The sequence below is a fragment of the Saccostrea echinata genome, unplaced genomic scaffold (assembly GCF_033153115.1).
Source record: "Saccostrea echinata isolate AGI-Se365-2 ecotype Australia unplaced genomic scaffold, CSIRO_AGI_Sech_v1 ptg000010l, whole genome shotgun sequence".
Taxonomy (NCBI): domain Eukaryota; kingdom Metazoa; phylum Mollusca; class Bivalvia; order Ostreida; family Ostreidae; genus Saccostrea; species Saccostrea echinata.
Window position 1 is genome coordinate 2,496,373 of NW_026889759.1, and position 14,716 is coordinate 2,511,088.

A 14,716-nucleotide genomic window follows, 5' to 3' on the forward strand; every position below is an offset into this window, starting at 1 on the left:
GGTTCAGTTGTGAGTCATAAATTTTTAGATTTAGTTATCAATTGAACGCAACAAATCAGTTAAGCTCTGATAAGAGAAATAAACAGGAGTATATATGTTCATAGAGAAATAATGTTATGAGATGCTATGAGAAATAACCAGGAATATGTTCATTGAGCTTTGTAAGTAACCAATATTTGACTGTAACATAAAGACAGATTTTGTCCTACCAGATCAAAATTGTGCATACAGTAGAATTTATCAAAAGTAGGAAATTATTTGATATGAAAATATAAATGCTTGTAATTTGATATACATGTATAGTCATTTAATTGTAATTTTTATGCCCCGCCATGAATATGGCCGGGGCATATAGTGTTTGTCATGTCCGTCTTCCGTCCTTCCGTCCTTCCGTCCTTCCGTCTGTCCTTCCGTCACACTTTGCGTTTAGCTCTGTTCAAAGCTCAGTTTCAAAGAAACTATCCAAGATATTTTTATCAAACTTCATATGCTGATAGATATTGATGAGGGCTATGCAACTGCATCAACATTTTTTGACCTTGACCTTTCCTTTGACCTTGACCTCACTTTTCTTAAATTAGTGTTTAGCTCAGTTTTAAAGATACCATTCAAGATAGTGTAATCAAACTTCATATATACATACTGATGTAAGCTATTCAATTGCATCAACATTTTTTTGACCTTGACCTTTATTTTGACCTTGACCTCACTTTTCTTAAATTAATGTTTAGCTCTGTTTTAATGAGACCATTCAAGATATTTTTAACAAACTTCATATGCTGATACATACTGATGAGAGCTATTCAACTGCATCAACATTTTTTGACCTTGACCTTTCCTTTGACCTTGACCTCACTTTTCTTAAATTAGTGTCAAACTTCATATGCTGATACATACTGATGAGAGCTATTCAACTGCATCAATATTTTTTGACCTTGACCTTTCCTTTGACCTTGACCTCACTTTTCTTAAATTAGTGTTTAGCTCAGTTTTAAAGAAACCATTCATAATATTTTCATCAAACTTCATATGCTAATACATACTGATGTAACCTTTTCAACTGCATCAACATTTTTTGACCTTGACCTTTCCTTTGACCTTGACCTCACTTTTCTTAAATTAGTGTCAAACTTCATATGCTGATACATACTGATGAGAGCTATTCAACTGCATCAATTTTTTTTACCTTGACCTTTCCTTTGACCTTGACCTCACTTTTCTTAAATTAGTGTTTAGCTCAGTTTTAAAGAAACCATTCATAATATTTTCATCAAACTTCATATGCTAATACATACTGATGTAACCTTTTCAACTACATCAACATTTTTTGATCTTGACCTTTCCTTTGATCTTGACCTCACTTTTCTTAAATTAGTTTCTGAATCAAACGTCATATGCTGATACATACTGATGTAAGCTATTCAACTGCAGCAATATTTTTTGACCTTGACCTTTCCTTTGACCTTGACCTCACTTTTCTCAATTTGTGTTAAAATGTTGCATTACTAATATACCCTTGGCGGGGCATTCATGTCCTATGGACATATTTCTAGTTTTTTACCTCCCATTGATCATTTGTTAAGATATGGCTGTAAATGTAATAAAAACATGCATGTATAATTCTATTACATTTACAGCTGTATACTTTTAACTATGTAAGAAGAATTAATTAATTGGCAAGTAATTGAAGAATTTGATAAGAATATATATGTGTCTTATCTTTAAATTGAAAGTAAATGCAGATGCACAATTATCCACTAAGGAGTAGACAATCCCAACAATTATTCAAAAGGTGTAAAAAAAAAAAAAAAGAGAAGGTTTTTAGTTATTAACAAAACACAGCATTAGTTTAGTAATGCCTAAGGAGGGTATAAACTGTTAGTTACTGAGAGGTGAGGAGTGTCAGATTACCTCAGCAGCTCCTTCCTCTCTCTACACACACACACAAACTTCCAACATGGCTCCGAGCAGTTAATGTAGTGAGAGGTGGAGGAAAATCTTGGCACTGGGAACCTCCCTACCCACGATTTCTGATGACAACTTACACGATTCTGACAACCTCAATCTTGTAATTTGTTGTGTTTTATTTTGAAGTGTATATACTCTAGACAGCTGGTTTTTACAGGTAGGCAATGATTTTTGTGGCTTATACATTTGTTTAAATGTTTATTTATGGAATCATATAGGATGTTTTGCATTATCTGAGTATCATTTTTAGAAATAAAAGATTTGTTTTATTAACCTGTCAAAAGTCTGTCACTTTCATGTGATGAATGGATGTCTATATAAAGTGTTGTAAAATTTAACACAAGTGCATGATAGCTGATATAAATAGTTTTTCCCTCAAGCTTATAGCAAGAATATGTCTGTAAAGTCGATCAGTAGCCAACTCACTCCTCTAACATGTGCATAATCTTTCCTCTACATGTTTAGTACACCTCTAGCAGCCATTAAGGGGTGATGAAGACCAACTAATTTAATTTTAAGGGTGATTTCAGTATATTTCAGTGCTTATAAAACATTCCAGTGTATGCACCTTGAATTTAATTGTGGTGCAATCATTTGCACTTTTGTGGAGTAGTTCCTTGTTTTTTTATAATGGCATTAAGTTTGGACATATGGCAGACTTTTTATTTAAAAGTACAGTACTCAATTTGATTGGTTGTGACAAGTCAACCATAACTTGGCCCAGTACTTTTGATTTCTACCTTAGTGTAGAATTATCAGGGAACACCCAAAATACCAATGCTAACACATGTTTTCACGAGAAGGTTTTACATGTTTCTCTGTACAACAGGCTTGTCTTCTTCATAGTGATTGAAATATATAGAATCTTTGCTCTTTGGAAAAAAAATGAACATATGTTGATGAAATAGCTACAATCAGAAAAAGATTTGATACATTTTTGGTTCATCTTGCTCTAAAGTTTTTTTGGGGGGTGGGGGTGGGGGGAGGAGTCCTTTTGAATGACTTTATTGATCTTTCTCATTTCATTTCACTCGGTATCACCATTTCTTACAGTAATAGATTTATACTGATGAATGCAATTAATACTCCAGGATTCCCAATTCCCTCAGGGCTGATCTAGAATCCCAATTAAGTGATTAATTGTGGATTAATTAGATATTCTACACATCAAATCTGTTCAGTAAACAGTTTAATTCTGGATGTACAAGTAATGATTGGCAATGCATTCTGGACAGTATTAAAAAAGAGATTAATGGTTGCTCAGTTCCATGCATGCTTCTTTGTTGCCACTGAAAAGCTGCACAATATGGATTTGTAAGTGGTCCTTCTATCATTCTGGAGAAGGTCTTTAAGGAAACCCCACTGTGTGCTACTGGCAGATCTTCATCTTCTGAAGGTACAAATGCTGGTTTATCAGGGCTAAACAAGTAAATTGGGGTTTCAATGTATATTTTGATTTAAGCTCAATTTAAATATCCCCAATTTTTGCATATTCTTGGAGTGAGTCATTATTGTAGGTTTTCTGGCATTTTTCATGATATTGAATACACAAAAATTGATAAAAGATTATAAGCTTTTTTCCCCCTCTATCAGATGCAGGCAAATATAAGTATGGTAAAAACATAAAAATGCAACAGTGTGTACATTATGTTAATGCTTGGATCTGATGCAGTAATGTGTATACAGAAGCGATGTAATTGGAGAAGACAAGTGTCATTTTGAGAATGTTTCTGGCATCCTCACTATACACAAAACATTCTATAGTAACAGGAAAAATGGCTGTGTACTGTAATTATCTGTGAAGAAGCCAAAAAGTTTTGTGTTTGTTGAAATATAATTTGGATATTTGAATTACAGGTCAGTAAGACAAAGAAAAAAAATTTAATTTTTTATGCTTGCAGATTGATGCAAGAATTTCTAACCAAAATCTGGAATTCTTTAGAAGTGGATCTTGCTTATAAGCAATTTGACAAAATTGCATAGGAAATGGTGATCTGCAATGCTGCAACTTAATCATGGAAACCTAAAATACTCTAGAAAAGACCTTGACTTTTCTTTCATGTGCATTTCAGAAAAAAAACACTCAAAGAGCACTTACAATATACCATAAAGCTTATAGTAAATTTCTCTCAAAGTACTTTGAGCTAAACAGGAAGACCAGTTGTAAGGCAATGGTAGGTGTTGCTGTAGAAAGAAGGTTGTTAGACTAATTAGTGCAGAGGTGAAGAGTTTGAGGGCAAGCTGGGGGTTCTGATATGATACTGTGATATATGAAGTCTAATGTTAATTATGCTCATCTGGCAATCTCCACATAATGTGAAGAGGCCTCAGAATTCTTTGAATACTTCGCCAAAGCTGTGCCGACTACAGTGATGTGTGTATTTTGGGTCTGCAGTCTGTTATGTATAAGAAAAGTGTAAACAGAACCAGTAGAGGTCAATATGCTCATTAGGAACTAAAAATAACTGGCTGAAGGAAACCAGTTCCTGCAGTATGACTAATGTTGTAGGGTTCAACATCAGGTACTAGATGGTCATCATGGTAAATGGGGTTGGAGTTCAAGAGGGTTGTGAAAATTACAGGAAATTTAAGCTATCTGAGTATGAAAGCTGTTTGCTCCTCATAATTTGCCTTCTGGCCCTCTAGAATCCAAAACAAAATATATAAACAAGTATATGCAAAAAGGTTTTAATTAAGTGTTTGAGAACTATTTCATTTTTTTTCGCCTGAAGTTTGAGCAGTTGTAAATTCTTATGAGTACTTGAGGGTCTAACCAAAAGAGTTATGAGTTGGCAGAAGGACTTGTGTTTTTGCAGCACATTGCTGAGAAAAGAAACTGATTTGTTCTGAGAGCAGATTGGGGCTGGCACTCAACAGTTGCTGGTGTCAGTCAGGTGAAAATGAGATCAAAGAGATACCACTAATTACCCCATCATGTTGCAATTCTGGCAATCTTTAATGTGTGTCCAAATGTCTCCATTCTGTCACAAGAGATAGACACAGAGACTCTGCAATTCATTTCATTTAGTTTAAATTGGTGTCATCTTTCCGAGAGGGCAAATTATGACTAATTTTCCCTATACCATTATTATTACTCTTAATCAATGTAAGAGGAATTCTTACTTTTATGACCATGATTAGGCTAATACAAGTGATATTAATCATGATTAAAATTGTTTTATAACCCAAAAAACAAATTAAAATGAATTGAAAGAAATAAAACTTGTTTGAATCTAAATACAAGATGCATTAGTCATTATAAATCAAACTACAATTTCAAACCAAGATTCTCTACAATTGAAAGCTGATACAGTAAAAATGAAAAATGGAAAACTATATGCATGCATATTTGAGACTTGTATTATTTTAAAAAAGTTACTTGCCATAGATTGATAAATCTATTGGCATTTTTACTGTTTTGGGGGTATTTAGCATTGTCTTTGCTATCATGCCTTTCTATTGTTTTACAGTGGCTAGTTCCACACAATGTGAGTGCTCTCCCCTTGCTGTCGTTTAGAATCACAGCCAGAATCTGTGTCTGACAAGGAAGCAGGATTAAAGTGAGTACTGAACAAAATGCAGGCTTACAAATATACCACAAAACCAAATATAAAAAGTTATTTTTAATCTATACCACTTACATTTGGCTTATAAGAAAAATGCAAGAAATCATGCAATATTCTTAGACTAGCATCGAAATAGTCTGATTGATTTGAATACACAAGGACATGCCATTGTGAAAACAGGATGCAGAGATGCTTTAAAAATGGGTGTGCACTGATTAGGTTAATGGATTTTATTCTTCAAAAGAGAGGTTATGTAAACTGCACAACTGCCTATGACCTGCATTCTCTGCATATCAATGCCTGGCTCTGATATGCACACATATGGCTGATGCTGTAAAGGTAATTAGGCATGTCTTTGTTTCTTTTTTGTGCAAGGTCTAATGTTCATTAGATCCCAAATAGTTGCCAAGACAAAATGACACTTGTTGAATTATTTGCAGAGAATGCAAAAATATCAAAGATTCCAAATGCAGATACAATGTTCTTGTGTCTGCATTAGCTTATGCTATTATGTTCTATAAGCCCATTTTTCTTGCATAAACTTTTGAAAAATCCTTGTATAGTTCTTATCCATTTAATTGGCAAACAATACTATACTTTTTTATGTTTCTAAACCTCCCAAGCATCCCAGAAAGCAAAAATAGTTTGGAATATAGTTCTCTCCTGTATAATTGCTTTGGTTTTTGTTGTTTATTTGTTTTGAAAAAAAAATCTGCTTTTACTATATGTTGATATATGTTTGTGCCTCCCAAAAAGCAGTAGCAGTGTACCTGTATTGGCTTGGAACTGCAGGCTCATTTCATACTATGGTATGGGGAATGTATTTTTCAATCAGAGTTAGAGGTATGCTTGTGTCCTTATTTTTGTAAGGCAAAATTAGAACAGATAGATTATGAGGATAACCGCTAACGAGAAGCTTCCAATCCCTGGCATTTTCTCATTATGACAAGTGTTTTTCTTTGCAGACAATATTGTCATGGTTACAAGTTTTTGTAACACATGATTTTGTCTTTATTGATAGATTCTTCACAAACTTCTGGCATTGTGTGAATTGTTTCAATCTGTTTCTTGTGAGTTGATCAATATGAAATACATTTGAAAGGTTTTCTAAATTCAAATATGACATCCTTTCATGTATTGCAAACCATTCCAGTTCTAATTATGCCCCTATTTTTGAAGATTCCAGGGCATATAGTTTTAGGTCTGTGTGTTTGTGATTGTTTGTCCACAAAAACTTTAACGTTGCATGCCAATAACTTGAACAGTTGAAGCTAGGACTTTCATATTTCACATGTGTATTTCTTGTGACAAGACCTTTCTTTGAGTACTTATATTTGAACTCTTGACCTTGACTTTAGAGTTTTACCCACTTCTGCAAAATTTAACCAAATTTTAACCTTGGTCAAAAATTTGGTTTTGACAGTTGGTGCTAGGGTTTCTTATTTCACCTGTGAATTCCTTCTAACAAGACCTTTCTTTGGGTACCAACATTTTTTACCCATTAACTTTGACCTTGGAATTGGACCTACTTTGGAAAAAACATAACTTTGGCCATAACTTTTAAATAATTTGTGCTAGGGCTTTTATATTTCACATGTGTGTTCCTTGTGACAAGACCTTTCTTCGTGTATCAACCTTTTTGACCTTTTGACCTTGATGTTGGAGTTCGACCTATTTCTGAAAGACTTTGATCTTGGCCATAACTCCTGAATCATTGGTAATAGGGCTTTTTTCATTTCACATGTGTATTCCTTGTGATAAAACCTTTTATTGGGTACCAACATTTTTTACCTTCTGAGCTTTACCTTGGAATTTGACTTGCTTTAGAAAAACTTTAACTTTTCCTATAGCTTTTGAACAGCTAGTGCAAGGGCTTTTATAATTCACACGTGTGTTCCTTGTGACAATACCTTTCTTTGGGTAACAATGCTGGACCTTTTGACCTTGGAGTTTGACCTATATTTGAAAAACTTTAACCCTGGCTATAACTTTTAACTTTTAATGGTTGATTTTACGTGTTTCACATGTGTATTCCTTGTGACAATACTTTTCTTTTGGTTCCAACAATCTTCACTTTTGACCTTGACCTTAGGGTTTTTCTTACTTTTTGAAAGACTTTAACATTGTCCATATAACCTTTAAAGAATGTTTTAGGGCTTACATATTTTACTTGTGTATTCCTTTTAGTAAGACCTTTCTTTGGGTACCAACATTTTGGACCTCTTGACCATAGATTTGACCAACTTTTAAAAAACTTAAACCTTGGCCATTAGCTGCCATACAGGGGACATCAGTGTTTGTTTTGATTCTATCTGTGCATTACAACTCAATGAAATAAATCACCTAGAGCACTAATGAAATTGTGAAATTGAAATTAACATTTAAAAATGCACATATCTTGAGTGTATGAATCAGTAATCAAGTAGTCTTTTAGAAGACTTTAATTATTGTTTAAGTTGGAGTTATAGTCTCTGCAAAATGTTGCACTCAATTGTGATTTTGTTTTGGGGGGTAAGAAATTTTCCTTAGATTTAAATAATGATTTTCCTTCTTAAACACCAAAAAAGAGTGAAAATGAGAGAGAGAGAGAGAGAGAGAGAGAGAGAGAGAGAGAGAGAGAGATGTAGCCTTGTGTACAGAACCTATCTGTATGTATGGTAGGCTTGGAGAGTAATATTTGTTCAGAAGATAGCAGAGTGTAAATATAATTTGTTGATGTTCCTGGAGATTCCACAAATAACAGAACCCTCTCAGATAAGATATATACCAGTGAATCACCAGGCATTCCATAGCTCTCCAAGGGTTCCCCAAATCCCAGTCTGGGTAGCCCCCACACAGAGTCTGAAAAAAGGGGGAGGGGGTTCAGGACATTTGTATCTGTCCAACAATGAAGGAAGCAAATGAGAAATGAGGCAATGAGATAAAATGGTTGATCCAGATTAAATGGATATTCTAGATCTGTAATCTTGTACTTTTGTTTACAACTAGAAACTGAACTCGGAGTACATTTTTTTTTTGGACATCTGTAAACTGAAGGGGGAATACTCTGTGTACAGAGAAAAGACAACTGAAATGGTTGCACCTTTGTTACATGTATAGACATCTGTAAATGATTAAGGATAGAGGTAGGGGTATGCAGACTGAGACATGGTACCACAAGCAGCCAGTCATTAACAGTTACAATAAATATCTCCAAATAATTGCCTCACTAGGCACTGTGTATTGTTTATAATATTAAGCAGATTAACCAGGCTTTGGTACTATATACGAACTGATGTTGACCTTGTACTGTCATGTTGGACTGCCATTGCAATAGAATCATTTGTTGAAGCCATAAATGCTGTTACTTTGCCTATAAAGCCATCATTTAACAGGAGGCGAACAGTGAAGCTACTTCCATATAATAAAACATGTCCACTGTGCCTAGTGTAGCCATTTGTTTTTCGTTTAAGATATGCATTTGACAACTGGTGTGTTTACCTGTATCCTATGTTTAGAGGAGGCATTAAATCAGTTCTTATTGAATCTGTTCTACAGGATGTATGGTATTGTTATCAGTGGTGATATACTCTGATTGTTTGATCTATATGTAGTGAGGCTGGAGGGGCTCTGCTCTAATTCAGACCAAAGGGGTAGGTGAAAAATTCTAATCTATAAGAAATATCATAAAAACATGAAAACTGAAAAAATATCCAGGTTTACTTTATATGTGTGTTCTTTTGTCGTTGTTTTTTTTTTTATTAAATGTGTAAAATCAAAATTGTTCACTAAGGGGAAGTGTAAATGATTTTCTTTTTCTTTTTTTTTTTTAATAATAATTATCAAGAAAAAGGAGTGTTTTGAAAATTTATGTAATTATTATCATGCCAATTTAGCCTTATGAATTTCTAATCAAGGAATAATTAAAGCATCTATCTTCATTTAGCACAGGTTTCCAAAGGCATTGTACTTGGCCAAACACCCCTTCTCCCTCCCCTATCTTTATTCAAAGCTTCTAATTCAGCATCTATCAAACAAAAAGGAATTAAAATCTAACTCAGTGGTATATGTGTTGCTATACATAAGTTTTTGCTAGAAATGTATATATTTAACAATAAAACAGTCAGTCTTGCATAATAAACATGCATCTGGCAATTTTTTTTCATACATATCTCATGCCATCTTCTTTAATGTGTCTGAATTTCATATATCAAAGCAACTTTTTATACATATCTTAAATTGAAGTTTTAAGTAATAACCCCATATTCCCAAGTCTTAAATGCATAAGAAATTGTTTGGTTGAGGAGGGTATAAGCAGACCTTTTTTTATTTACTGTGGTATGTTACATGTATAAGTGTTATTACACACATGTATGAAGGGTAATTGAGTGTGGTGTATTGATTTCGAGGTGACATATACTTTTGATTTGATAGTAGGTTCCTGTCCATCTTTTCTTGTCATTTATTGAGGCCCATAGGTATGCAGGTAAACAACAAATTCATTCATGCATTCATTTTAGTTTACTAATTGCTCATTTTTTTAATCCTCTCATTGTAAATCATGACTATGAATTTAAATTACTTATGTACCACCTAAAGTATAATTGCAAAAGTTACGCAATAGAACCATAATGCATATTGCATATTCTAGATTAATATTGAATTCATTCCTGTCAAGGGAAATTAATGTGCCTGACTGAATTATCTTTGAATGTCTCTATTAAATTGAAAAGTAGGAATTGCTGAGTGAATGCAGAAGCTAGATTATAATTACTGATTTATCACTAATTACACTAATGAAGAAGAAAGAGAATATAAAAATCAATGACAAAAGATTTAAAATATGCTTATATGTGACAGCAAAATTATTATTTGATTTCAATATCTGATACTAAGTAACCATCTGAAATAAGGAATTTCCCATTTTTGACAATTGCTTAATCTGTCATTGAATCTGCCATGTGGGTTAGTGGCACTCATTCTTTTTTGCAAAGGCAAGAAATGTAATGAATTGGCATAACCTTATTTGAATTCTCACAAGAAATTACTTTAGAACCAATTGCAAGGGCAGATTGGATCAGAATTATGGTGCTTCTGATATAATTTCATTGTGCTATATTCTCAACTCTACAAGGAAAAGCTTGATAAAATGTATCAGGCTAAAACAAAAGGTGAAGGATTTGGGATGAAATTGTTTCTTCTGCTCTTTCTTGGGTAAAATCTATTTCTAATTTCTGTGCTTGAAATGATCTTGCTTGTACATGTATTTGAAACATGAGCTCTGTGGGTTTCAATGATGAAATTTGATAGAACATCTACATGTTCTGCAAATTTGCATGAAAGCTTAAAATTACAATGATGGAAGGGGGGAAAGTATTCAGATCTTTAAGTCTCTATCAGAAACATAATATATTCTTTCATCTAGTTAATACACAAAAAATCCTATAGATAGTTTTATTATCCTTTTTTTTATCTCAAGGCCCAGTGATGATTTTTCTCATCATGCAAAGCCTGTGTACCAAGTTTGACTTTCCAAATGTAAAATAATTTACCAGTTAAAGAGTTCAGTTAATGTTGTACATTGAGGGTTGATAAATCATTGTATTGACCAAAAAATACAGCAATAATTTTTTTGAAATATGATTCAAAATTATAAACATTTATATGTAAAGTTGACATGATTGGGGCAGATAGTATGTGTGTAACTTATGTATTTTGACTGTCATCTTTTATAAGAATCTCACATGTAGAAGTGGAGGATTCCTGCTAAATGATTGTTGTGTCAGCTAGAACACACTGTAAGAATGACATGAATTTGAAGGATTATGTTATTGACTTGCCGAGATAAAATTAAGCAATACTTGTGGCATTGGTATAAACACAGATAAAAGTCTCTAACAGCCATGAGACAAGGTTTTGGAATCTGACCTTTCTAAACATTAATGCCAAATATTTGCTCCAATCAATTTGATTTAGAGACTTCTTGTTAAGTGTATTGAAGGCAGTAGAAATTTTTGCAATTTCCTGCCACAAATTTTGGGTACTGCATCAATATAATGTTTACTGTTCAGTTAGACTGGAAGCGGGTCAATGCATTTAGAGTATCGTATGAAATTTCTCTGCACAATTTACTAAAAAATGGAAAAATGTATGAATCACTGCAAAATGATTGTCTAGAAAAGTGAATTATCTTGAAATAAAACTAAAATTATTCGAGAAACTGGCAATAATTGAAGTTTCACCAGGAAGAGAAAACTTGATTAAAATCAGATTTTTGGACCCTGTTTCCATTGAATGACTTCCATTTTCAGAAAATGGAGGTCTCATTGATTTCCTTTGGCAATATGGGGAATTTTCAGTAGACTTCTATGTGACACCTTAGTAATGACGTGGGGCCTTGTTCAACATGTTAGCAAGGAAAGGAGGATGTGTTCCGACATTTGTACATGCCAGTTTATTGCCTCATACAGCTTTGATATCAAGCCACAAACTGTTCTTTTGTAAATGGGGAAAATGGGCAAAACAAATATATACAATTCTCAACAAATTTTCGAGACAAAAAAGTGATTAAATTATCCTGCTTGTCACTTTAACCATGTTCTTGTCAACTCAGGGAAGGGGACACAGTGTCTTTTAGTAGATGGTTCAGATTGACAGAAGAATATAAATTCTTGGATGTAAAAATAATTTTTATCTGTATATGAATCAAAATAATAATTACACAACATGTTAGCATCCTCTTAAAAACAAGGTTTGTAGGTCATTAGCCAGCAACTTGTATGCGATCCTCATCACATAAATATTTGTAGATGTATAATATATATAAAAAAAAAAAAACCCTTGTCAGAGGTAGTATCTTTTTCAAGATTTTTTATATCAGATGAGAATGAACCACAAAAACATTAGGGGGTCAGTCAGGTGCAATTAGTGACCAATGCTAGTCCATCTATATGACATTCCAGCTGTTGACATTTGTAATTGGACATCAGTTGGTGACAGCCCCACTGAATCAAGTTGTCCCAGTGTCCCCATCATGTGTCCATTACTAGATGGCTGTGACGTGACCTGGCTTTTATGTTCAAATGATACAGTAAAATACACTTATAAAGAAGTACCAGGGACCAACAATTCTGATTCCTTATAAATGTAATTCGTTATATCCATTAAGTTCATATATGTTTTAAAACTCAATTAAAATCACTTCACTGTGAGTCTGAATTCTTTATAAGCATGTTGACTATAATAACCTTACAGTTTTACTGTATATGGTATTTGAAGATCAACGAGGTTAATTAAGGTAAATTAATAATGATCTTTCAATTTTTTATTCTATCTTGGTCTATTATTTTGTCTGACAAAAATTTGACCTAAATAATGAGATATTTACAGATCATGTAAGCAGTTTTATTATATGAACAAATATTTTATCTTCAGGAGGTTTAAAATGTTTTTCCGCCATAACAATCACTGATGTGCAATTGCAATTAATTTTTTTTTTTAAGTTTTATTATAATGATGTATTTCAGATCCTGCATATATTTTATGACAATTATTTCATATTGCATTCATCTTGTTAAACAATAAATTCTTTATTTGTTTGTTAATGTGAGGATAACAGTTGTGATATTGCAGAAAAATATTCCTAACCTGCATAAGTTGGTTTTATTTATTTCTGCATGATCTATAAATAATTTGTATAAACATGATAGAGTGGGTGAAAGTACATAAAAAAAATTGTATTGTTTGTCCGGATGTTACATTGATGGAAGAGCCAACTTCTTAAGAAATCTTTTCAGCAGATGGCTTTAAAAAAAATGTTCTAATTTGAGTTTATTGTTAATGGTTTGCATAATAAATAAAGAAGAATAAATTCTGTGGATGTAATTATAAATATCAATCATGCTAACCCAGTGTCGACCAACCAGAATGTTAGAGAGAAATTGCAGGGGATAGGATACAGAAAATAAGTGTGTACAAGCCTCCAAAAAACAAGTCTTCCAAACCTTCTTAAAATGAATACTGGTATATAACTTCTACTTAAGTGCTTGGAATAAAATTTTTAATGAGTCCCTTTTTTAAATTTCCTTTTGCTGTATTAGCACTTGAAAGTTTCAAGTAATTACACCCTTCTTATAATATATACAAATGTACTTCATGTACGTAAAATATGTCTCTATTTCCTCAACTATTATAGTATTCTTGGTGAAGAAGCTTCTAAAATTCATCTAAATGCATGTGGAAGTCATTAATTTGTATTGAAAGTGTCACACATTTATCCACAAATCACAGATGAGATTATAAAATTCCCTCTCCTGCTAAATTGGTAACTGCAAAGGAATGTTTTTTGATTGATCTTAGCAAAATTATTTTTTTTTTTTGAAAAGAAATTTAAATCACTTCACATTAGATAATGAAAAATTGCTTATGACAGACTAAATATTCTTGGCACCAGAAGGGAAGACAAAATCAAAAACGGTAACTAGGGTATCACCTGACCTCTGACAGACCATGTTTTTGATCAACTGATATACCAGTGAAAAAAAAAATCTGAAAAAATTTCATTCAAACCAGCTGCCAAGGAATATGATTTTAAACAACCAGATCCGTAAAAAATGTACGGCATCTCAAAGCCATGAAAAGTCTGCTATACTGAAAAATCCCCAACCAGACTAGGTTTCTTTGTGCATTATGTGAGAAACAAGCACATTGTGCTGAACAGAAGGAAAGAATGTTTTAATTAGTTGTGAAATATTGCAGGTTCTTTAATTGCTTCCTTTTAATTATTCTGGATAGGACTTCTGTAACACTTGACCTTGAATATTTGGGTAAGTTGCACTTGCTCAGACGTTGCAGAATTCTGTAAATATAATCTTAAAATGTCTTCCACTCTGTAGCATCAGTTAGCATTGCCAGCAGCTGAGGCAGACAGCTTTTAAGCTGGTCATGTATCTACTGATATCTGTATGATGCACCAGCACATAATAACTACAACTTTTGTTGTTGTATACCTAAAGTCCTCGTGATGTTTTCTTTTTTATGTGTAAAAATACACATTATGTATCTGAATGCATTATATGCGTATATATTCAAGCTTTGGCAAATTATTTTTATTTCTTCAAGTTAGATATGTTCCTAACTGTAACTTATCAAAATCAGCTTGAAAATTCTTTGAGAGCCTGTTGAAAAATAAAATTTTGATAAGA

The 14,716-nt window shown here is 33.0% G+C and overlaps 1 protein-coding gene across 6 annotated transcripts in view; it reads left to right on the top strand.

Annotated features, from left to right (window-relative positions):
- Positions 1-1,945: 1,945 nt before the first annotated feature.
- LOC133184138 (uncharacterized) overlaps positions 1,946-14,716 on the top strand; it is a 32,908-nt gene continuing 20,137 nt past the window's right edge. For 5 of the 6 annotated variants that reach the window (XM_061319010.1, XM_061319016.1, XM_061319015.1 and 2 more), the window contains exons 1-2: positions 1,946-2,125; positions 5,439-5,528. The gene's annotated coding sequence lies outside the window, so the exon portion shown is untranslated. The remainder of the gene's footprint in view (positions 2,126-5,438; positions 5,529-14,716) is intronic. The other variant, XM_061319011.1, reaches the window with a different exon arrangement.